The 25,679-nt window shown below is 48.9% G+C and overlaps 1 long non-coding RNA gene across 1 annotated transcript; it reads left to right on the top strand.

Annotated features, from left to right (window-relative positions):
* Positions 1-294: 294 nt before the first annotated feature.
* LOC138352007 (uncharacterized) lies at positions 295-23,827 on the top strand. The gene is made up of 3 exons (XR_011222686.1): positions 295-1,920; positions 3,619-3,669; positions 23,601-23,827. It is a non-coding gene; the product is annotated as an uncharacterized lncRNA (long non-coding RNA).
* The last annotated feature ends 1,852 nt before the right edge of the window (positions 23,828-25,679 follow it).

Genomic DNA, 25,679 nt, shown 5'->3' with positions numbered 1-25,679 from the left:
AGTAAAAGTTAGTTTTCTGTAAACATTAGTGTTAAACCCATTAAGGTTATTCACTTTGACATCAAGAAACGACAACGAATTATCCACTTTACACTCTGCAGTGAAAAGTATATTACAATGTTGTGCATTAAGATACGCTCTAAATTTTTCAAATATGTGAGCATGTACCGCAGTGGTACACCTCACAATGTTGTTCCATTCCCCTCTGTACTTGTCGCCTCACACAGCCTAACGCCACACTCCCGGCTACATTTTGTGGGGTGTACACACGTACGAATGGTCAGTGGCCGCAGCCACCAGACGCATTTTATTCATTTATTTATATTTATCTATTTTTATTTTTTTATTTATTTATTTACTTATGTAGGTACAATGGATTTGTGAGATTACATAATATTTGTATTTTTACGTTCTTGCAAAGCCACTAACCCCCATAGCGTTTCGAGCATTATGCCACAGTGATATACCATTATGCCACAGTGATCAGACGAGGAAACAAAGTGAAAATTCCACGTCACCGAGAACCAGGAAAAGTGGCGGCTTTTTCCTCAGTGTGTGTGGGACTTATCGCGGGTACTGGTCGGAGGCTCCCACACAGCCCCCTGTGCCGCCTCCACAACACCGTCACAACATACCCAAACTTTGAGTACCATATGACGTAAGACTGACTTTAGTGAATGACAGCGTGGCACAGTTTGGTCAGTTGTAGTAGCGAGACAACGCTCACCCGGTGCAGCTGTGACGCTTGAGAGTCAGACAACGCTCACACGGTGCAGCTGTGACGCTTGAGGGTCAGACAACGCTCACACGGTGCAGCTGTGACGCTTGAGGGTCAGACAACGCTCACACGGTGCAGCTGTGACGCTTGAGGGTCAGACAACGCTCACACGGTGCAGCTGTCACGCTTGAGGGTCAGACAACGCTCACACGGTGCAGCTGTCACGCTTGAGGGTCAGACAACGCTCACACGGTGCAGCTGTGACGCTTGAGGGTCAGACAACGCTCACACGGTGCAGCTGTGACCACAGACACAACCTTCATCACGCCACCGCTGTAAACACATGCAACTTCCAACGACCACCACTAACCAACGACCACCACTAACCAACGACCACCACTAACCAACGACCACCACTAACCAACGACCACCACTAACCAACGACCACCACTACCGACGACCACCACTAACCAGCGACCACCCCTAACCAGCGACCACCCCTAACCAGCGACCACCCCTAACCAGCGACCACCCCTAACCAGCGACCACCCCTAACCAGCGACCACCCCTAACCAGCGACCACCCCTAACCAGCGACCACCCCTAACCAACGACCACCACTAACCAACGACCACCACTAACCAACGACCTCCACTAACCAACGACCACCACTAACCAACGATCACCACTACCGACGACCACCACTAACCAACGACCACCACTAACCAACGACCACCACTACCGACGACCACCACTAACCAACGACCACCACTACAAACGAGCTCCACTACCAACGACCTCCACTACCAACGACCACTCCTAACCAGCGACCACCCCTAACCAGCGACCACCCCTAACCAGCGACCACCCCTAACCAACGACCACCGCTACCAGCGACCACCACTAACCAACGACCACCACTACAAACGAGCTCCACTACCAACGACCTCCACTACCAACGACCACCCCTAACCAGCGACCACCCCTAACCAGCGACCACCCCTAACCAACGACCACCGCTACCAGCGACCACCACTACCAACGACCACCACTAGCAACAGGCGCCGCTAGTGATGAGAGCGATGGGTGTAGCGTGGGTATGGTGCCTGGCAGCCACTCTACTCATCACGCCTCAACTAAACAAGGGCTCTCGACACTATCTTGTTAGAGACAGTTTCCCCATCAAGTGGAGGATGATAGCAGGTGAGTCACTTCATCTCGTGCTCCTGAGGTGAGTTAGTGGTTACTGCTCCTCAGGTGAGTTAGTGGTTACTGCTCCTCAGGTGAGTTAGTGGTTATTGCTCCTCAGGTGAGTTAGTGGTCACTGCTCCTCAGGTGAGTTAGTGGTTATTGCTCCTCAGGTGAGTTAGTGGTTACTGCTCCTGAGGTGAGTTAGTGGTTACTGCTCCTCAGGTGAGTTAGTGGTTACTGCTCCTCAGGTGAGTTAGTGGTTACTGCTCCTGAGGTGAGTTAGTGGTTACTGCTCCTCAGGTGAGTTAGTGGTTACTGCTCCTCAGGTGAGTTAGTGGTTACTGCTCCTCAGGTGAGTTAGTGGTCACTGCTCCTGAGGTGAGTTAGTAGTCACTGCTCCTCGGGTCCCGGGGGTCCACGGGGCCCGGGCTCCAGGGGTCCACGGGTCCCGGGCTCCAGGGGTCCACGGGTCCCGGGCTCCAGGGGTCCACGGGTCCAGGGGTCCACGGGTCTCGGGGCCCCGGGGTCCACGGGTCCCGGGCTCCAGGGGTCCACGGGTCCCGGGCTCCAGGGGTCCACGGGTCCCGGGCTCCAGGGGTCCACGGGTCCCGGGCTCCACCGGTCCCGGGCTCCAGGGGTCCACGGGTCCAGGGGTCCACGGGTCCCGGGCTCCAGGGGTCCACGGGTCCCGGGCTCCAGGGGTCCACGGGTCCCGGGCTCCACGGGTCCCGGGCTCCAGGGGTCCACGGGTCCCGGGCTCCAGGGGTCCACGGGTCCCGGGCTCCACGGGTCCCGGGCTCCAGGGGTCCACGTGTCCCGGGCTCCAGGGGTCCACGGGTCCCGGGCTCCAGGGGTCCCGGGCTCCAGGGGTCCACGGGTCCCGGGCTCCAGGGGTCCACGGGTCTCGGGGCTTCAGGGGTCCACGGGTCTCGGGGCTTCAGGGGTCCACGGGTCTCGGGGCTCCAGGGGTCCACGGGTCTCGGGGTCCCCGGGTGTCGGGGCCCCGGGGTCCAGGGGTCCCGGGGCCCCGGGGTCCCTGGCTCCAGGGGTCAACGGGTCCCGAGGTCCACGGAATGTATAATCATACTATTAATTTAGCATTCAAGTGTTTAAATGTATATTCATACCAAGGCATTTCACTAATTGTATATATTTTCCAATTGTATTCCTATGTTTCATAGGGTGCTCGTGTATTGAATTTTCTATTAATTATTTATTGATGGGTGATTTGAGTTCCAGTTGAACAAAAATATTATTTTTTGTATGAAATATGTTTACATAGAATTATTACATTGCTTACACCTGTGTGTCTTCCTGTCGTAAACAGTCAGTTATAGCTGAAATATCTGTTAAAGGCTTTGATGTTTGTAAACACATAAGATAAACTAGAAAAGAGATAGTGTACAGACATTCATACGCGCAGAGAGACAATCTTAGTCCCTCTTGCTCCAGAGATGTTCTCATGCTGATAGTTGAGCCCGTTAGCACGACCCTTCCCAACGTCAAGATTCTAAATTACCAGAGAACCAAACAACAGAAAAAGAGATTTTAGGCCACTACCATTTTCTAGTACGATAGTTTGTGCCCTTAGTTAAGGATACGTCACGTGCTATTATGAGGACGGGTAGCTATCGCAGTTGGAGTTAAGGTTAGAGGATTGTTACAATCTAACTTATGTTCGTCCGACGCTAAATTCTTGTCTCGTTACAGAGGACAAGTCGCTCCACCCAGTCAACATGACGGCCGAGCAGGTCATACAAGGTCAGTAACACCCTCCACCCGGACGCCAGTTAAACGTTTTCACCAAGGTCACGTGTAGATTTTACTGGCAATATACACCTTTTTTACCCTTCAACCATACAGGCTTCCCTTCCTCGGTCAGGTCCACCCTCCCTCCCTCGGTCAGGTCGTCCACCCTCCCTCCCTCGGTCAGGTCGTCCACCCTCCCTCCCTCGGTCAGGTCGTCCACCCTCCCTCCCTCGGTCAGGTCGTCCACCCACCCTCCCTCGGTCAGGTCGTCCACCCTCCCTCCTTCGGTCAGGTCGTCCACCCTCCCTCCCTCGGTCAGGTCGTCCACCCTCCCTCCCTCGGTCAGGTCGTCCACCCTCCCTCCCTCGGTCAGGTCGTCCACCCTCCCTCCCTCGGTCAGGTCGTCCACCCTCCCTCCCTCGGTCAGGTCGTCCACCCTCCCTCCCTCCCTCCCTCGGTCAGGTCGTCCACCCTCCCTCCCTCCCTCGGTCAGGTCCACCTTCTCCTCCCTCAGTCAGGTCCACCTTCTCCTCCCTCAGTCAGGTCCACCTTCTCCTCCCTCGGTCAGGCCCACCTTCCCCTCCCTCGGTCAGGTCCACCTTCCCCTCCCTCGGTCAGGTCCACCTTCCCCTCCCTCGGTCAGGTCCACCTTCCCCTCCCTCGGTCAGGTCCACCTTCCCCTCCCTCGGTCAGGTCCACCTTCCCCTCCCTCGGTCAGGTCCACCTTCCCCTCCCTCGGTCAGGTCTACCTTCCCCTCTCTTGTCGTGACGCTGAACCCCGGTTCATTCCGAACACAGCGATTACACAACACATAACACCTTGCCTCAGCAACCGTTACTACCACCGTGTACTCCTACACACACCAGACCCTTGAGGCGTACCACTAGGTTTGTACTGGAACACAATGAATGAACATATGGAAGGTATTTAAAGGCCGTCGGGTTTTGTCATTTAATTACAAAGAATAGACTCTGACAAATAATAATATACTAACATACTCTATTAGGTCAATACACTTCCAATACCCATAGACCACTTGACCTCCGCGATCACCACACACACTCGTAACTTCCGCCTAAGTCCCTAATACGGAATGATTACTACAACGCTCCACACCCGGTTAGTCTTACATTCAATACTCACATACTGCAGACTTAACTTGGTCACTAAGATCACAACAGGCTCTCGCATAGCTGTCTGCTACACTTCGCTGCTGCCACAAACGGAGACCTCGGAGGACTTGCTAGTTCAACTTCCACAACCAGACTGACTCCAGCCAACCATGGCCTCAATCATTTCACCACGCCTCTCGAGGAAGGTATAATCCGATTAACCTTATCCCTAGAGCGGTAACCTTGATCCTAGAAGCCTGACGAAGAATAATTCCTCTTTCCAGGAATTATTAATTTGGCTAAACAGCTTCGGTCTTAATCCATTGACCTTTCTTAGATATGTGATCCATAGTCTGTCTACTTACATGTACTTCCAATCATCATTCGTTAAGTGTTGTAGTAATGATCCTCTAGCTAATAATTCCTACTAACTTGTGGATTACAACACCACTCCCCTCCTTAAACACGCATATGTCCCCATATGCATCATTGCAATGGTTCCATTAGTGCAAGGACCTGGAGGATGCACCCACCATATGTGTACAACTAAAAAATCATCCAATAAGTTCATCATACACACAATGAAATAAATTAAAATTTTCCCCGACATGACTCACAACACTTCTCCAACATATACATTATATTCACATCATAGTACAGGTAAAATAGTCTGTAATAATTTTTCCCATCTCCAACAATGCACATATACCTAAACTGCTGACATATAATTACATACAAACATAACCATAAAATTACATGGACCAGAATGCTGGCACTTAAACAGAAATGACACTAGTCATTAATATATACACAACACATATATATCTAAGGTTCTTCATCCTTAGTAACAAGTTAATAATTTAACATCTTGCCCTGTACTGTTAACATAAGGGCTTACAATGATCACACAATGTTTCACTGGCCTCCTCCACAATTGGCAGCATCACTTCTCTTGTCTTCGTGTCCCATGGTTGCTAGGTCATAGATCCTCCATGACCCAGACAAAACCCAGGCTGTCCATCCTGGTGAATGTTGTCAATGTCCCATCGTTGCTCTGAGGTAACGTGATCCTGGCCTCCAGAGCAACGGAGATTCCTACCCCAGGGTCATGTTCCCTTGGGTCTGTGCTGACGTCTCGTTCCAGGGCACCAATCCCAGAACGCTGTAGATCCCTCACAGCTCTCTAGTCTAGGCCCATCCGCCCAGAGTGTGTCCACCTGTATTCACACCTTCCCGACCGCTGTACCTGCAAAATATTCCCTCGGAGCCCCCTGGCTCGATCCCATTATTACATAACCCCCTCGGCTCCTTACTCTCTCCCCGTATATAGCCTGAGTGCAGCTGCAAAACCATTGCAGCTGGCCCTTATCCCTGCTTTGATGTCAGGGGGCGAATTTCGCCTATAACGTCACGTTGGCTTCACTTCCACCCCCCTTTTTTTCTAGAATAACTGAGTGTAGCCTCATAGCTTCCCTTCTACTCTACCTGAAGCTCTGTGACATGATCCCGGGGGACCTTCTCAAGCCTAACACTCAGTAATGGTGCCGATGAGGTAATATACAGTATATACATACACATACATTATCACAATAAATACCTCATTAAAATCATTTCACAACTAATGTCACTAAAGCATCATACTGCCACTGGCTCGCTTCTAGCGAGATTCCTGTAACAACTTAATTAATGAGAAATTAGTATATCTACTTGGCTCGCTCACTGCAACCACCAACACCTGAAATTTTGAAATTCTACATTATAATCTTATCCATAATACTTACCCACTCCGACACACCATCACCTCTGGTCAACCCAACCACTGATGACCTCATTATAACACCACGTCTCTCAACAGCCAGGCTCTGCGTCCTGACGCACCTGACCTCATTCAACCCGTTCTCGCAAATTCGTAAAGTCAATATTGACTTATTAACTACGTGCATAGGTGATATACTAAACATAATAGATACCCTTAAAAAGATTCATAGAAAACACCGACCTTACCTAACCTTGTTAGTATCTTAAGATAAGCATCTTATTGCTTCGTAATTACAATTATTACTTAACCTATACCTATTATAGGTTAGGTAATAATTGTAATTACGAAGCAATAAGATGCTTATCTTAAGATACTAACAAGGTTAGGTAAGGTCGGTGTTTTCTATGAATCTTCTTAAGGGTATCTATTATGTTAAGTATGTCACCTATGCACGTAGTTAATAAGTCAATATTGACTTATTAAATTTGCGAGAACGGGTTGCCTCATTACACCGATACTCACCGTACCCACCACCACCTGGCCTCCTGTGCCGCTATGTACTCCACAACACCACACTCCATACCAGGCGTCCAAACGCCACAACACTACACCACCCACTACACATGCTACTCTACACAACACTCTACACACTACCCCACACTCTACAAAAACTACCATGCCCATGCACCACTCAACACCACACTCTACACACTACCCCACACTCTACAAAACTACCATGCCCATGCACCACTCAACACCACACTCTATACACTACCCCACACTCTACACACTACCCCACACTCTACACACTACCCCACACTCTATAAAAACTACCATGGCCATGCACCACTCAACACCACACTCTACACACTACCCCACACTCTACACACTACCCCACACTCTATAAAAACTACCATGGCCATGCACCACTCAACACCACACTCTACACACTACCCCACACTCTACACACTACCCCACACTCTATAAAAACTACCATGGCCATGCACCACTCAACACCACACTCTACACACTACCCCACACTCTACACACTACCCCACACTCTATAAAAACTACCATGGCCATGCACCACTCAACACCACACTCTACACACTACCCCACACTCTACACACTACCCCACGCTCTATAAAAACTACCATGGCCATGCACCACTCAACACCACACTCTACACACTACACCACACTCTACACACTACCCCACACTCTACAAAACTACCATGCCCATGCACCACTCAACACCGCACTCTACACACTACCCCACACTCTACAAAACTACCATGCCCATGCACCACTCAACACCACACTCTACACACTACCCCACACTCTACAAAAACTACCATGGCCATGCACTACTCTACAGTATATACTATGCTCCTTCTGTGTTCATGACCCCACGAGAGCGGGTCGGATAGCGATGTGTCACCGTCGCCTGTGGACCTTGTCCTCGGTCCTGCGAAGGCTGTTCTGTGTTATCTACCCTTGATTGCCAACTCCTCGTACCCCTACCTATGTTCTCAGCCGCTGGTGTGCTCTTCCCTGGAACACTCCCCGTAGGGTATGGCTCCTCACTTGCCTGACCGGTCAGTGTATAGACGCGGTCTGGGTGACAGGAGAACACATGCCGTGTGTTTAGCACCTTAACCTTCACTTCTGCATTCTTTTTGCTAATTACCCGACATGGCCCCACAAACTTGGGTGCCAACTTACCTTCTGCCTGAGCGTGCATCTGCTTCACGAATACCCTATCACCTTCATTGATCACCTTTGCTTGGACCTTGTTCCGCGCATTATAATATGCCTCTGCTACCTCTGTCGACTTTCTTAAATGTAGTTTCACCAAGTCAAATGCCTTGGTTGCTCGCCTACAGACAACACTTTTGAAGTCTAACGCATAGCATGGCGGTTGCTTGCTTGTGAACGTCGTGAACGGAAGTCGGGGATCGAACCCATGCAACAAAAAATGCGGGGTTTCTCCCACCGACCTATTGAACGCCGTGTTGAGCGCCGAGTCCACCATCGACAAACTCTGATCCCATGCAAGCACATCATCTGCAGCCAAATGCCGCAGAATACTGATTACTTCAGCATTGTGTCTTTCAACCAAACCATTCGCCGATGGTCGATATGCCAGCACTGGAGTATGTTTGAATTGATACACACTCGCGATGCTTTGAAATACTTGATTGATAAACTCTGACCCTTGGTCTGACACAACTTGTTGAGGAGCCCCAAACCTGGTTAACACACTTTCCACCATGGCCTGGGTCACATCCTCTGCCGACTTAAAACGGAGTGCACTCACCACAGTGAACCGTGTGAGTGCATCCACCGCTACAAATATGTACCTCGCCCCTGAATGAGCTTGTGGTAGCGGCCCAATGAGATCTATGTGTACTCTCTCGAAGGGAGTACTCACCTCCGGCCACCTACGCAAAGGTTCCGCCCCCAACCTATGTGCCTTGTACCTCAGACAACTGTCACAAGAGGCTACATAGACCTTGATATCTTTACCCATGGATGGCCAATAGAACCTTTGACGTGCCCTCTGCAACGTCTTGGACTCCCCTCCATGGCCTGCTGCTGGGATGTTATGACACAGATACATTGCAGTCCTCTGGAACTCCGGTGTCAAGACTGCCTGGTATACTGGTTCAGACCGTATACCCGAAACCCTACCAAGATGATACAACACCTCATCTTCAACCACAAACTCATCCACTGGTGCTGGAAGTGACTTCCTCAACTCCGCACGCTGACCCCTCAAAAACTTCCTTACCTCCCCCCACAGGGGGTGACCTTCCTGACTCCGTATCAACTCCCTCACATTCCACGACACATCTTCCTCCCCCCTTTCACTCACCACTGCTACATTGTGACACCTTGACAACGCGTCAGCGACCACATTCCTTTTCCCTGGTACATGTTCAAAGTTTGCAATGTTAAACTCTGAGAGCGAGGTAACCCACCGTGCCAGTCGCTGACAAGGCTCCTTGGACTCGAACACATACTTAAGGGGTTTGTGATCGCTTCTGAGCCAAATTTCATGTCCAAGCAAGATGTACCGGTTCCGTTGTAATATGAATGTGATCGCTAGCGCTTCCCTCTCAATCGTACTATAGTTCCTCTCTGCAGGACATAGTACTCGTGAACAAAATGCAATGGGACGCTCCCGTCCTCGCTCATCCACCTGAGCTACCACACCACCTATCGCTGCGCCAGAAGCATCCGCATACACCAGAAACGGTTTGCTAAAATCTGGGTGCGCCAAGATACTGCGAGAGCTGACAGCAGCCCTCAGTACCTGGAACGCCTGCTGTTGTTCCTTCCCCCACACGAACTCTGCAAGTCCACTGATCTCATGTAATGGTCTTGCAATTTTTGAAAAATCTTTAATAAATCGCCGATAATAGCTAACCAACCCCAGGAAAGATTTGCACTCTTTCTTGTTCTGTGGAACTGGGAACTCTTGAATATCCCTGGTTTTACCTGGCAATGGACTGATACCCATCCGGCCCACTGTATGACCAAGGAATGTTACCGATTCTCCAAAAAAAACTGCATTTTTCGAAATTCACTTTGAGGTTGTGTGACCTCAGCCTTAGCAAGAGTTTCCTCAAATTATGCATGTGCTCCTCTAATGACTTTCCCAGCACGATTACGTCATCGAGGTACAGCAACGCTGTGGGACCTATCAACCCCGATAACACACTCATCATTAGCCTACTGAACACAGCAGGTGCTGACTTCAACCCGAAAGGAAGTGGTTTATATTGCCAGAGCTCGTTGGAAGTGGTTTATATTGCCAGAGCTCGTTGTTGCACGCACTAAACGCTGTGATTTCCCTCGACTCTTCCTCCAGCGGTATCTGGTGATACCCACTGAGTAGGTCTAATGTGGTAAAATATTGTGTACCCTTCAAGTGTGTCAATGTGTCCTGTATGTTAGGTAATGGGTATGCTTCGTCCTTCCTCAGCTTGTTTATTCTGCGGAAATCTACGCATAACCTCACTCCCCCATTCTTTTTCCTGACTACTACGAGAGGGCTGTGCCACGGTGAACTGGATGGTTCAATGATATCATGCTCCCTTAGCTGGCTTATCTCCTCTTTCACCTCCCTCTGGTGTGCCACTGGTATGCTATATGCTCTCATATATACTGGATGTGCGCCCTCTACGTCAATTCTATGTGCTCCTTGAGTAATGCACCCTGGGGGTTCCCCTCTCAACGCAAAAACATCCGGGAACTCCCTGACTAAGCCCCTTAAGGCTTCCTTAACCTCCCTTTCCATGGACATCCTATCCGCTATTCCCATTAATTTATCCATTCTATCCTCATCGCCCTCACTCTGACTTACTGACATGGCTGCAATAATCTCCTCCACAGGGTGCGCCCACGCTACCTGTGCATGCTTACTCAAGGTGACTGGCCACCGAGAGGGATTAAAAACCCTCAACCGAATTACCCCTTCATTTATGTCTTCAATAGTCTCCATTATCACCAACCCTGCTGGATTATCCAATGGCTCAATTTGCACAACGTCTACTCCCTTGGCTTTACATGTCATTTTAATCACTAAGGATGCTTCTCCCGGAATGGTGACATCCTTGGGTACCGTGACTGCCCACTGTATATTCTGGTCCCCAGCCGAGTTACCACAGTTACCCCTCACTACTGCTACTCCTTCTCTACTCCTCACCTTGTTAACGTCTATCGCTTGACCCCCACATACCAATTTATTCCCCCTTGCGCTGAACGCTATGGTACATGAGTATTTTTCGAGGAAATCAATTCCCAAGATAATGTTGGTATGTTTCAGCCCTATATCCTGTATTACTACAAAACTATGTTTAAACCATCTATCTTCTAGCTGGAAATCCACAGTTGTCTCACCCAACACCCGCAACGCATTATCCCCCACCGCCGTTAATCTCCTGTTGTTCGGTATCAGCCTGACGTCTGATCCTAACACGCTACGACTCATGATGGACACGGAAGCACCGGTGTCCACCAAGGCTGTATAGATAGTGCCCTTTAACCGTAAATGCACCTTTATGGGATGACCCGACCCGACGGTACACAACCACTGTCCGCCACCCCCTACTGTACACACTGGGTAATTAGGCGGAACAAAAAGCTTACACTGCCAGGCCAAGTGACTACCGTCACCACACAGCTTACACACTTTTGTCTGCTTAGGTCGTTCTGGCTCGTGTTTACCTGCAGTGTACCCCGTTCCCCGGGGATACCCTCTACCGGTACCCTGGTTCTGGTGGTACATTCCTGTTGCTCCCTGAGCAGGCGTGTATCGTGGTGGAGCTGGAGTGAACCTGCCTCCACGTGCCCCTTGATTATAGCCTCCTCGCTGCCCACGAGTACCCTAATGGGGTCCCCACGACACACCACTCGTATTGTGTCCCTGGAACACCCTTGGCTCCCAGCCCTTATTATTGTTACGTCGAGGAGCACCTCGCCCTTTGCCCTTGGAATGTGTGACCCCCGCCGCGGGTTCATCCTCCACTGGCTGAGCTACTGGGGCCCAGAGCTGAGCCTGTCTCTCTTGCGTGTCTGCAAGATTTGCCTGTTCCTTAGGGGACACTTCTTTGAAAATGTCATCCTCTGTCAGTTTATGTGTCGGGCTATTCTCCGCTTAAAACATTGCATGTTTCACCGCTTCCTTAAAAGACTTAGCTTCCCTGCAGTGTAACGCACTTTCCCGCGGTAATGCACCGAAAAAAACACTCCGTTGCATAGAATCTCTTACTACCCCCGTGAACTGCGTTTCCGTCCGCTCAATCACATCACCCAAGAGTCTTATTCTATGGCCAAACGCCCTTAATTGTTCCCCTGGTTCTCGTTTAAGTGCAGCTAACTGAGCCTTTAGTTCTACTGCATCGTGCTGCACATCGTAATGATCTATCAGTTCCTGCTTAAACTCGCTATAACTATTTATTTCTCTAATTTCCGCCGAGTTGAGCAGGGTCTTTGCTTCCCCTTTCACCTTGGAATATGCCAATGCAATCTTTGCCTGATCCGACCATGACCCCACACTAGTCGCCTTCTCTAGAGCAAAGAAAAATGTTCTAATATCCGTCAGTAACTGACCTTTCGAATCCCGTTTGGCGCCCAAAAACGTGGGTATGTCTCCATATACCTTAGGTCCTGCATTAGTCGTCTCATGCGTGCTCAACACATTTTTCAACCACTGTGCAACGTGCCCAATTGTCTCTGACGCTGCCGCCTGCGCCGTAAGCAACGCCGCCGTGTTATCACCACTCTCACCCTGACCGACATTACTCGTGGCCTGGCCACTGGCGCCCCTATTACTACCCGTACCCGTCATGGCTACTCGCCCCTAATGTGCTCGTTTATGAACCAGCTTGACGCTTTGCCGTACAGTAACCTTACTTGGCCTTATTCCCTTAATCTCACTAGAATCACTTATAATTTTAAGCCACCATTAACAACGTCACTTATCAGTTCCCCACACTACTGTTTCCACCCCTTAGGGGACCTTTCCCTGCCGCACAACGTGGCCACTCCACTTGGCCACACACCTTGGCCCCACACCCCACTATGGCCACTCACTGGCCCACACACCTTCCCTTCCTCACTCCAATATCCACCGTCCTGAACACAACCCGACGTCTACCAATTCCCGAACATTCCCTCACCAACTAAACCAGTAACATACTTCCTTCATCTCTCAATGTGTTCCAAACCTGTTTGCGCTGCCACCAAATATGTCGTGACGCTGAACCCCGGTTCATTCCGAACACAGCGATTACACAACACATAACACCTTGCCTCAGCAACCGTTACTACCACCGTGTACTCCTAGACACACCAGACCCTTGAGGCGTACCACTAGGTTTGTACTGGAACACAATGAATGAACATAGGGAAGGTATTTAAAGGCCGTCGTGTTTTGTCATTTAATTACAAAGAATAGACTCTGACAAATAATAATATATTAACATACTCTATTAGGTCAATACACTTCCAATACCCATAGACCACTTGACCTCCGCGATCACCACACACACTCGTAACTTCCGCCTAAGTCCCTAATACGGAATGATTACTACAACGCTCCACACCCGGTTAGTCTTACATTCAATACTCACATACTGCAGACTTAACTTGGTCACTAAGATCACAACAGGCTCTCGCATAGCTGTCTGCTACATTTCGCTGCTGCCACAAACGGAGACCTCGGAGGACTTGCTAGTTCAACTTCCACAACCAGACTGACTCCAGCCAACCATGGCCTCAATCATTTCACCACGCCTCTCGAGGAAGGTATAATCCGATTAACCTTATCCCTAGAGCGGTAACCTTGATCCTAGAAGCCTGACGAAGAATAATTCCTCTTTCCAGGAATTATTAATTTGGCTAAACAGCTTCGGTCTTAATCCATTGACCTTTCTTAGATATGTGATCCATAGTCTGTCTACTTACATGTACTTTCAATCATCATTCGTTAAGTGTTGTAGTAATGATCCTCTAGCTAATAATTCCTACTAACTTGTGGATTACAACACCCTCGGTCAGGCCCACCTTCCCCTCCCTCGGTCAGGCCCACCTTCCCCTCCCTCGGTCAGGCCCACCTTCCCCTCCCTCGGTCAGGCCCACCTTCCCCTCCCTCGGTCAGGCCCACCTTCCCCTCCCTCGGTCAGGCCCACCTTCCCCTCCCTCGGTCAGGCCCACCTTCCCCTCCCTCGGTCAGGCCCACCTTCCCCTCCCTCGGTCAGGCCCACCTTCCCCTCCCTCGGTCAGGCCCACCTTCCCCTCCCTCGGTCAGGCCCACCTTCCCCTCCCTCGGTCAGGTCCACCTTCCCCTCCCTCTGTCAGGTCAGACAATATTATACAACCCACGTCATAAAATAGTGCACACATCATACAATAGTATACACCAGGCCATACAACAGCACACACACACCAGGTCATACAACAGTACATAGACACACACACACACACCAGGTCATACAACAGTACACACACACACACACACCAGGTCATACAACAGTACACACACACTAGGTCATACAACAGTACACACACACACACCAGGTCATACAACAGTACACACACACACACACCAGGTCATACAACAGTACACACACACATACACCAGGTCATACAACAGTACACACACACATACACCAGTTCATACAACAGTACACACACACATACACCAGGTCATGCAACAGTACACACACACACACACACCAGGTCATACAACAGTACACACACACACACACACACACACACCAGGTCATACAACAGTACACACACACACACACCAGGTCATACAACAGTACACACACACACACACACACACCAGGTCATACTACAGTACACACACACACACCAGGTCATACAACAGTACACACACACACACACACCAGGTCATACAACAGTACACACACACACACACACACACACACACCAGGTCATACAACAGTACACATACACACACCAGGTCATACAACAGTACACACACACACACACCAGGTCATACAACAGTACACACACACACACCAGGTCATACAACAGTACACACACACCAGGTCATACAACAGTACACACACACACACACCAGGTCATACAACAGTACACACACACATACACCAGGTCATACAACAGTACACACACACACACACACCAGGTCATACAACAGTACACACACACACACACCAGGTCATACAACAGTACACACACACACACACCAGGTCATACAACAGTACACACACACACACACCAGGTCATACAACAGTACACACACACATACACCAGGTCATACAACAGTACACACACACACACACACACACCAGGTCATACAACACTTCACACACACACACACACCAGGTCATACAACAGTACACACACACACACACACACACCAGGTCATACAACAGTACATACACACACACCAGGTCATACAAGAGTATTCACACACACACACACACACCAGGTCATACACCAGTACACACACACACACCCCAGGTCATACAACAGTATACACACACACCAGGTCATACAACAGTAAACACACACACACACACACCAGGTCATACAACAGTACACACACACACATACACACCAGGTCATACACCAGTACACACACACACCAGGTCATACACCAGTACACACACACACACACACACACACACACACCAGGTCATACAACAGTACACACACACCAGGTCATACAACAGTACACACACACCAGGTCATACACCAGTATACACACACACCAGGTCATACACCAGTACACACACACACACACACACACCAGGTCATACAACAGTACACACACACCAGGTCATACACCAGTATACACACACACCAGGTCATACACCAGTATTCACACACACCAGGTCATACACCAGTACACACACACAAACACACACACCAGGTCATACACCAGTACACACACACAAACACACACACCAGGTCATACAACAGTACACACACACACACACACCAGGTCATACAACAGTACATACACACACACCAGGTCATACAACAGTATTCACACACACACACACACACCAGGTCATACACCAGTACACACACACACCCCAGGTCATACACCAGTACACACACACACACACACACCAGGTCATACAACAGTACACACACACACACTAGGTCATACAACAGTATACACACACACCAGGTCATACAACAGTAAACACACACACACCAGGTCATACAACAGTACACACACACACATACACACAAGGTCATACACCATTATACACACACACACACACACACACACACACACACACACACACACACACACCAGGTCATACAACAGTACACACACACACCAGGTCATACAACAGTACACACACACACCAGGTCATACACCAGTATACACACACACCAGGTCATACACCAGTACACACACACACCAGGTCATACACCAGTACACACACACACCAGGTCATACACCAGTACACACACACACACACACCAGGTCATACAACAGTACACACACACACACACACACACACCAGGTCATACAACAGTACACACACACCAAGACAAGATGGAATACATCACGCAGAAGTGCAAGGTGGCAGCAGAAAAGTTTATCCCGGCCCAAAAGGTAAAAAATTAAATGCAGAAGAGAAACCCATGGTTTAATCACAGATGTAAGCTAGGTAAGGAACTAAGTAAAAGTGGGTGGAGAAACTATCGTAACAACAGGACTCATGAGAGCAGAGCAAGTTACCAGAGAGCCAGGAATGAATACGTCAGGGTGAGAAGAGAGGCAGAAGGGCAATATGAAGACGACATAGCAAGCAAGGCTAAGACCCAACCCAAATTGCTGCAGTCACATCAGGAGAAAGACAACATTGAAGGAACTGTTAATGAAACTGAGGATAGGGACAGACAGATTCATTACAACCGACAAAGATGTGTGCATGGAACTCAATATGAAATTCCAGGAAGTCTTCACATTAGAGCAAGGAGAAGTTCCAGAGATAAGAGAAGGAATAATTAACCAGACACCACTAGAAGAATTTGAGATTCCAGTGGAGATGTAAGGAAGCTATTGCTAGAATTGGATGTGACAAAGGCTATAGGCCCAGATGAAATATCACCATGGATACTAAAGGAGCAGAAGCACTGTGCCTGCCACTCTCCATGGTGTTTAACAAATCACTGGTGAGAGGTGAACTGCCAGAAAATTGGAAGGCGGCAAACATAGTCCCGATATACAAGTAGGGGGAGAGACAGGAGGCACTGAACTACAGGCCAGTGTCCCTAACCTGCATACTATGCAAGCTAATGGAGAAAATTGTGCGAAAAAAGCTAGTCGAACATCTGGAGCGAAGGAACTTTGTGTCACAACACCAATATGGTTTCAGGTATGGCAAGTCATGCCTCACAGGATTAATTGAATTCTACGATCAGGAAACAAGAATCAAACGAGAGAGGGGTGGGCAGACTGCATATTTTTGGATTGCCAAAAAGCCTTTGACACAGTGCCACACTAGAGACTAGTGCGAAAGCTGGAGATGCAGGCAGGAGTGAAAGGGAAGGTTCTCCATTGGATAAGGGAGAGTAAGGGCTGCCTTCTCTTACCTTAGTAAGAGAAGGCAGCAAGTAACAGTGAGGGGTGAGGTCTTAGATTTGCGAGACGTCACCAGTGGAGTCCCGCAGGGTTCAGTCTTTGGATCCATACTGTTTCTTATATATGTAAATGATCTTCCAGAAGGTATAAAATCATTCCTCGCATTGTTTGCTGATGATGCAAAAATTATGAGGAGGATTAAGACGGAGGAAGACAGTATGAGACTACAAGATGACCTAGACAGTCTGCATGAATGGCCCAACAAATGGCTACTAAAGTTCAACCCGAGTAAATGTAAGGTAATGAAACTAGGGAGTGGAAACAGGAGGCCAGACACAGGATACAGAATGGGATATGAAGTCCTTCATGAAACGGACAAAGAGAAGGATCTAGGAGTTGATATCACACCAAACCTGTCTCCTTAAGCCCACATAAAAAGAATAACATCTGCGGCCTATGCGAGGCTGGCTAACATCGGAACTCACTTCAGGAACCTGGGTAAGGAATCATTCAGAACCTTGTGTACCTCATATGTAAGACCAATCCTTGAGTATGCGGCCCCAGCATGGAGCCCGTACCTTGTCAAGCACAAGACGAAACTTAAAAAAATTCAGAGATTTGCTACTAGGCTAGTCCCAGAACTAAGAGGCATGAGTTACGAAGAAAGGCTGCGAGAAATGCACCTCACGACACTAGAAGACAGAAGAGGAAGGGGGAGACATGACCACTACCTACAAAATTCTCAGAGGAATTGATAGGGTAGATAAAGATAAACTGTTTAACACAGGTGGTACGTGAACAAGGGGACACAGGTGGAAACTGAGTACCCAAATGAGCCACAGGGACGTTAGAAAGAACTTTTTAAGTGTCAGAGTAGTTAACAGGTGGAATGCATTAGGCAGTGATGTGGTGGAGGCTGACTCCATACACAGTTTTATATGTAGATATGATAACGCCCAATAGACTCAGGAACCTGTACATCAGTTGATTGACAGTTGAGAGGCGGGATCAAAGAGCCAGAGCTCAACCCCCGCAAGCACATTTAGGTGAGTACAATTAGCTAAGAACATACACACACACCAGGTCATACAGCAGTACACACACGCACACCAGGTCATACACCAGTGCACACACACACACACACACACACCAGGTCATACACCAGTACACACAAACACACACACCAGGTCATACACACACACACACACAACAGGTCATACACCAGTACACACACACACACACACCAGGTCATACACCAGTACACACACACACACACACACACACACACACACACACAGGTCATACACCAGTACACACACACACACACACACACACACACACACACACACACACCACACACACACACACACACACACAGGTCATTCACCAGTACACACACACACACACCAGGTCATACACCAGTACACACACACACACACCAGGTCATTCACCAGTACACACACACACACACCAGGTCATACACCAGTACACACACACACAACAGGTCATACACCAGTACACACACACACACACCAGGTCATTCACCAGTACACACACCAGGTCATACACCAGTACACACACACACACACCAGGTCATACACCAGTACACACACACACACACACACACCAGGTCATTCACCAGTACACACACACACAACAGGTCATACACCAGTACACACACACACACACACCAGGTCATACACCAGTACACACACACACACACACCAAGTCATTCACCAGTACACACACACACAACAGGTCATACACCAGTACACACACACACAACAGGTCATACACCAGTACACACACACACAACAGGTCATACACCAGTACACACACACACCAGGTCATACACCAGTACACACACACACAACAGGTCATACACCAGTACACACACACACAACAGGTCATACACCAGTACACACACACACACACCAGGTCATACACCAGTACACACACACACACACACACCAGGTCATTCACCAGTACACACACACACAACAGGTCATACACCAGTACACACACACACACACACACCAGGTCATTCACCAGTACACACACACACACCAGGTCATACACCAGTACACACACACACAACAGGTCATACTCCAGTACACACACACACACACACCAGGTCATACACCAGTACACACACACACACACACACACCAGGTCATTCACCAGTACACACACACACAACAGGTCATACACCAGTACACACACACACACACACACACACACCAGGTCATACACCAGTACACACAAACACACACCAGGTCATACACCAGTACACACACACACACACCAGGTCATACACCAGTACACACACACACACCAGGTCATACACCAGTACACACACACACACACACCAGGTCATACACCAGTACACACACACACACACACACAACAGGTCATACACCAGTACACACACACACACACACCAGGTCATACACCAGTACACACACACACACCAGGTCATACACCAGTACACACACACACCAGGTCATACACCAGTACACACACACACCAGGTCATACACCAGTACACACACACACAACAGGTCATACACCAGTACACACACACACACACACCAGGTCATACACCAGTACACACAAACACAACAGGTCATACACCAGTACACACACACACACCAGGTCATACACCAGTAGACACAAACACACACACCAGGTCATACACCAGTACACACACACACACACACACACACACACACACAGGGGGCCTCGTAGCCTGATGGATAGCGCGCAGGATTCGTAATTCTGTGGCGCGGGTTCGATTCCCGCACGAGGCAGAAACAAATGGGCAAAGTTTCTTTCACCCTGAATGCCCCTGTTACCTAGCAGTAAATAGGTACCTGGGAGTTAGTCAGCTGTCACGGGCTGCTTCCTGGTGTGTGTGTGTGTGTGTGTGTGGTGTGGGGAAAAAAAATAGTAGTTAGTAAACAGTTGATTGACAGTTGAGAGGCGGGCCGAAAGAGCAAAGCTCAATCCCCGTAAAAACACAACTAGTAAACACACACACACACACACACACACACCAGGTCATACAGCAGTACACACACACACACACACACAGCCAGGTCATACAATAGTATACACACACACACACAAGGTCATACACCAGTACACACACACACACACACACACACACACGCACACACACACACACACACGTCAAGGGACCGACAAGAATGAGAGGAGGGGATGAACCAGCCTTGCTTGATCTGATATTTACCCTAAATGAGTCGGATATAAGGGAAGTTAAGTTGGAAGCCCTTAGGAATGAGTGATCATAGTGTATTAAGCTTTGAGTACCTGGTTGAGCTAGGAATTATCACCCCCAAAAAAGAACTGGGAACCAAAGGGCTGGCGTACCGAAAGGGAAACTGAGGAGATGAATAAATTCCTATGGGATATACATTGGGACACAGAACTCGGAACCAAGTCCGTACAAGACAGGATGGACTATGTTACCCAAAAATGTCTGGAGGCTGTAAGCAGGTTTGTCCTAGCCCAACAGGAAAAAACAGAGAAGCAAAGGAAGAATCCGTGGTTTAATAGGGAATGTATGAAAGCAAAGGAGCTGAACAAAAGGGCGTGGAGGAACTTCCGTAATAACAGAACACCAGAAAGTAGAGAGAGATACCAGAGAACCAGGAACGAGTATGTTAGTGCGAGAAGAGCAGCTGAGAAAAGGTATGCAAATGATATAGCTAATAAAGCCAAGACCGAACCAAAGCTACTACACAGTCACATCAGGAGGAAGACAACAGTGAAGGAACAGGTGATGAAACTAAGGGTGGGCGAGGACAGGTACACAGAGAATGAGAGGTGTGTGAAGAACTCAACAAAAGGTTCCAGGAGGTCTTTACAATAGAACAGGGAGAAGTCACGGCGCTAGGAGAGGTGGCAGCAAACCAGGTGACCTTGGAAAGGTTCGAAATTACAAGAGATGAGGTCAAAAAGCACCTATTGCAGCTGGATGTGAGAAAAGCTGTTGGGCCGGATGGAATCTCACCATGGGTATTGAAAGAGTGTGCAGGAGCACTTTGCTTGCCACTCTCCATAGTGTATAGTAGGTCACTGGAAACAGAGACCTACCAGAAGTATGGAAGACTGCTAATGTAGTACCAATATTTAAAGAGAGTGACAGACAAGAGGAACTGAACTACAGGCCAGTATCCTTAACTTGTATACCATGCAAGGTGATGGAGAAGATTGTGAGAAAAAACCTAGCAACACATCTGGAGAGAAGAGACTTCGTGACAACCCATCAACATGGGTTCAGGGAGGGTAAATCTTGCCTTACAGGCTTGATAGAATTCTATGATCAGGTGACAAAGATTAAGCAAGAAAGAGAAGGATGGGCGGACTGCATTTTTTTGGACTGTCGGAAAGCCTTTGACACAGTACCCCATAAAAGGTTGATGCATAAGCTGGAGAAACAGGCAGGAGTAGTTGGTAGGGCGCTCCAGTGGATAAGGGAGTACCTAAGCAATAGGAAGCAGAGAGTTATAGTGAGGGGTGAGACCTCAGAATGGCGTGAAGTCACCAATGGAGTCCCACAGGGCTCTGTGCTTGGACCTATCCTGTTTCTGATATACGTAAATGATCTCCCAGAGGGTATAGACTCATTCCTCTCAATGTTTGCTGACGACGCCAAAATTATGAGAAGGATTAAGACAGAGGAGGACAGCTTGAGGCTTCAAGAAGACCTGGACAAGCTGCAGGAATGGTCGAACAAATGGATGTTAGAGTTTAACCCAAGCAAATGTAATGTAATGAAGATAGGGGTAGGAAGCAGGAGACCAGAAACAAGGTATCACTTGGGAGATGAAATACTTCAAGAGTCAGAGAGAGAGAGAGACCTGGGGGTTGATATCACGCCAGACCTGTCCCCTGAAGCTCATATCAAGAGGATAACATCAGCAGCATATGCCAGGTTGGCTAACATAAGAACGGCCTTTAGAAACTTGTGTAAGGAATCTTTCAGAACATTATATACCACATATGTCAGACCAATCCTGGAGTATGCGGCTCCAGCATGGAGTCCATATCTAGTCAAGCATAAGACTAAACTGGAAAAGGTTCAAAGGTTTGCCACCAGACTAGTACCCGAGCTGAGAGGTATGAGCTACGAGGAGAGACTACGGGAATTGAACCTCACCTCGTTGGAAGACAGAAGAGTTAGGGGGGACATGATCACCACATTCAAGATTCTGAAGGGAATCGACAGGGTTGATAAAGACAGGCTATTTAACACAAGGGGCACACCCACTAGGGGACACAGGTGGAAACTGAGTGCCCAAATGAGCCACAGATATTAGAAAGAACTTTTTTATTGTCAGTGGTTGACAAATGGAATGCATTAGGAAGCAATGTGGTGGAGGCTGACTCCATACACAGTTTCAAGTGTAGATATGATAGAGCCCAATAGGCTCAGGAACCTGTACACCTGTTGATTGACGGTTGAGAGGCGGGACCAAAGAGCCAGAGCTCAACCCCAGCAAACACAACTAGGTGAGAACTAGGTGAGTACACACACACACCAGGTAATACAATAGTACACACACACACACACACACACACACACACACACACACACACACACACACACACACACACACACACACACACACACACACACACACACACACCAGGTCATACAATAGTACACACACACACACACACACACACACACACACACACACACACACACACACCAGGTCATACAATAGTACACACACACACACACACACACACACAGCAGGTCATACAACAGTACACGCACACACAGCAGGTCATACAATATTATACACATTGGTCATCACCATGACAAAAGTTACACATTAATTTGTTTGCGAAATAAATTAAAAAAATAATTATGTTAATTAAGTTTTTCACATCTTCCCATAAATTCTTAAGAAAAAGTGTTCCACTTGCAGATGCTGAGGCTGAGATGTTGGAGGTGAGGGTGGTGGTGACCACCAGCGGGGTCCAGGTCTTCAGGCACCACACTCTGGTGAGTAACGCTGTCGTGACCACCAGCGGGGTCCAGGTCTTCAGGCACCACACTCTGGTGAGTAACGCTGTCGTGACCACCAGCGGGGTCCAGGTCTTCAGGCACCACACTCTGGTGAGTAACGCTGTCGTGACCACCAGCGGGGTCCAGGTCTTCAGGCACCACACTCTGGTGAGTAACGCTGTCGTGACCACCAGCGGGGTCCAGGTCTACAGGCACCACACTCTGGTGAGTAACGCTGTCGTGACCACCAGCGGGGTCCAGGTCTTCAGGCACCACACTCTGGTGAGTAACGCTGTCGTGACCACCAGCGGGGTCCAGGTCTACAGGCACCACACTCTGGTGAGTAACGCGAGGGTGGTGGTGACCACCAGCGGGGTCCAGGTCTACAGGCACCACACTCTGGTGAGTAACGCGAGGGTGGTGGTGACCACCAGCGGGGTCCAGGTCTACAGGCACCACACTCTGGTGAGTAACGCGAGGGTGGTGGTGACCACCAGCGGGGTCCAGGTCTACAGGCACCACACTCTGGTGCGTAACGCTGTCTGGGACAGTAACTCTCACGTGACCCTCCCTCAGAGTAACTCACACGGTGACCGTCCCTCACAGTACCACAAGGGGTGACTGTCCCTCACAGTACCACAAGGGGTGACTGTCCCTCACAGTACCACAAGGGGTGACCGTCCCTCACAGTACCACAAGGGGTGACCGTCCCTCACAGTACCACAAGGGGTGACCGTCCCTCACAGTACCACAAGGGGTGACCGTCCCTCACAGTACCACAAGGGGTGACCGTCCCTCACAGTACCACAAGGGGTGACCGTCCCTCACAGTACCACAAGGGGTGACTGTCCCTCACAGTACCACAAGGGGTGACTGTCCCTCACAGTACCTCAAGGGGTGACTGTCCCTCACAGTACCACAAGGGGTGACTGTCCCTCACAGAACCACACGTGTAAGAGAATGCACGTGTGGTTCTGTGTGCGAGAGTGCAACCCTCTCTCGCACAAGACAGCCCATATATGACTTAATGCTTAAACTCAATATGTTGAATATGAATTAGTACATATGTGGTATATTTCCAGTTACATTTTATCCAAGGCCCAAACTCTTCCTCATGTACCAATTTACGTCTCACAGTACCCATTCATCGCCTTAGACAGCAGCATAGTCGTGATTGGCTCAGTTATAATGAAAATTGTAGTTTTCAGGTCCCACATGGGTTGTGAAATTTACCTGCTATTGTCCATGCTCTTAGAATATTACAGACCAGCTACATCCTATTGAAGGCTCGTAGTTTTGTTTTAAGATATATTAGTTGTTCTGAGTAAATTATAAGAAGCACTATAAATTATATACACTAGTTTGTGCTTTAAATGTCTTAAAAGAATGTATTGTATGAGCGTCAACAGAAGACGATGTTTCGTTGGAATGTCTATGGGTAAACTACTGCAAACAGAATTGTATAGTGTTTACTACCTACTGTTGGATGGGTATAGGGTCCACTACCATCTGTTAGGTGGGTAAGGTATCCATACCACTTGTCAGATGGGTCTGGGCGCAATAACTACCCATAGGATAGGTATGGGGTCCACTACCACCAACTGGATGGGTATATGGTTGACTACCACACACAGGATGTGTGTGGCGTCCAATACCGCCTGCAGGATGGGTATGGGGTCCACTAATGCCCACAGGATGAGCATGGGGTCCACTACCACCCACAAGATGGGTATGGGGTCCACTACCACCCACAGGAAGGGTATCCTGTTCAATGCCACCCACAGGATGGGTATGGGGTCCACTACCACCCACAGGATGGGTATGGGGTCCACCACCACCCACAGGATGGGTATGGGGTCCACTACCACCCACAGGATGGGTATGGGGTCCACTACCACCCACAGGATGGGTATGGGGTCCACTACCACACACAGGATGAATATATGGTCCACTACCACCAACAAGATGGGTATGGGGTCCACTAGCGCCCACAAGATGG

The sequence above is a fragment of the Procambarus clarkii genome, chromosome 52, assembly GCF_040958095.1.
Source record: "Procambarus clarkii isolate CNS0578487 chromosome 52, FALCON_Pclarkii_2.0, whole genome shotgun sequence".
Taxonomy (NCBI): domain Eukaryota; kingdom Metazoa; phylum Arthropoda; class Malacostraca; order Decapoda; family Cambaridae; genus Procambarus; species Procambarus clarkii.
Note: the sequence above shows the minus strand (reverse complement) of the source record. Positions and strands in the feature narration are given on the sequence as shown.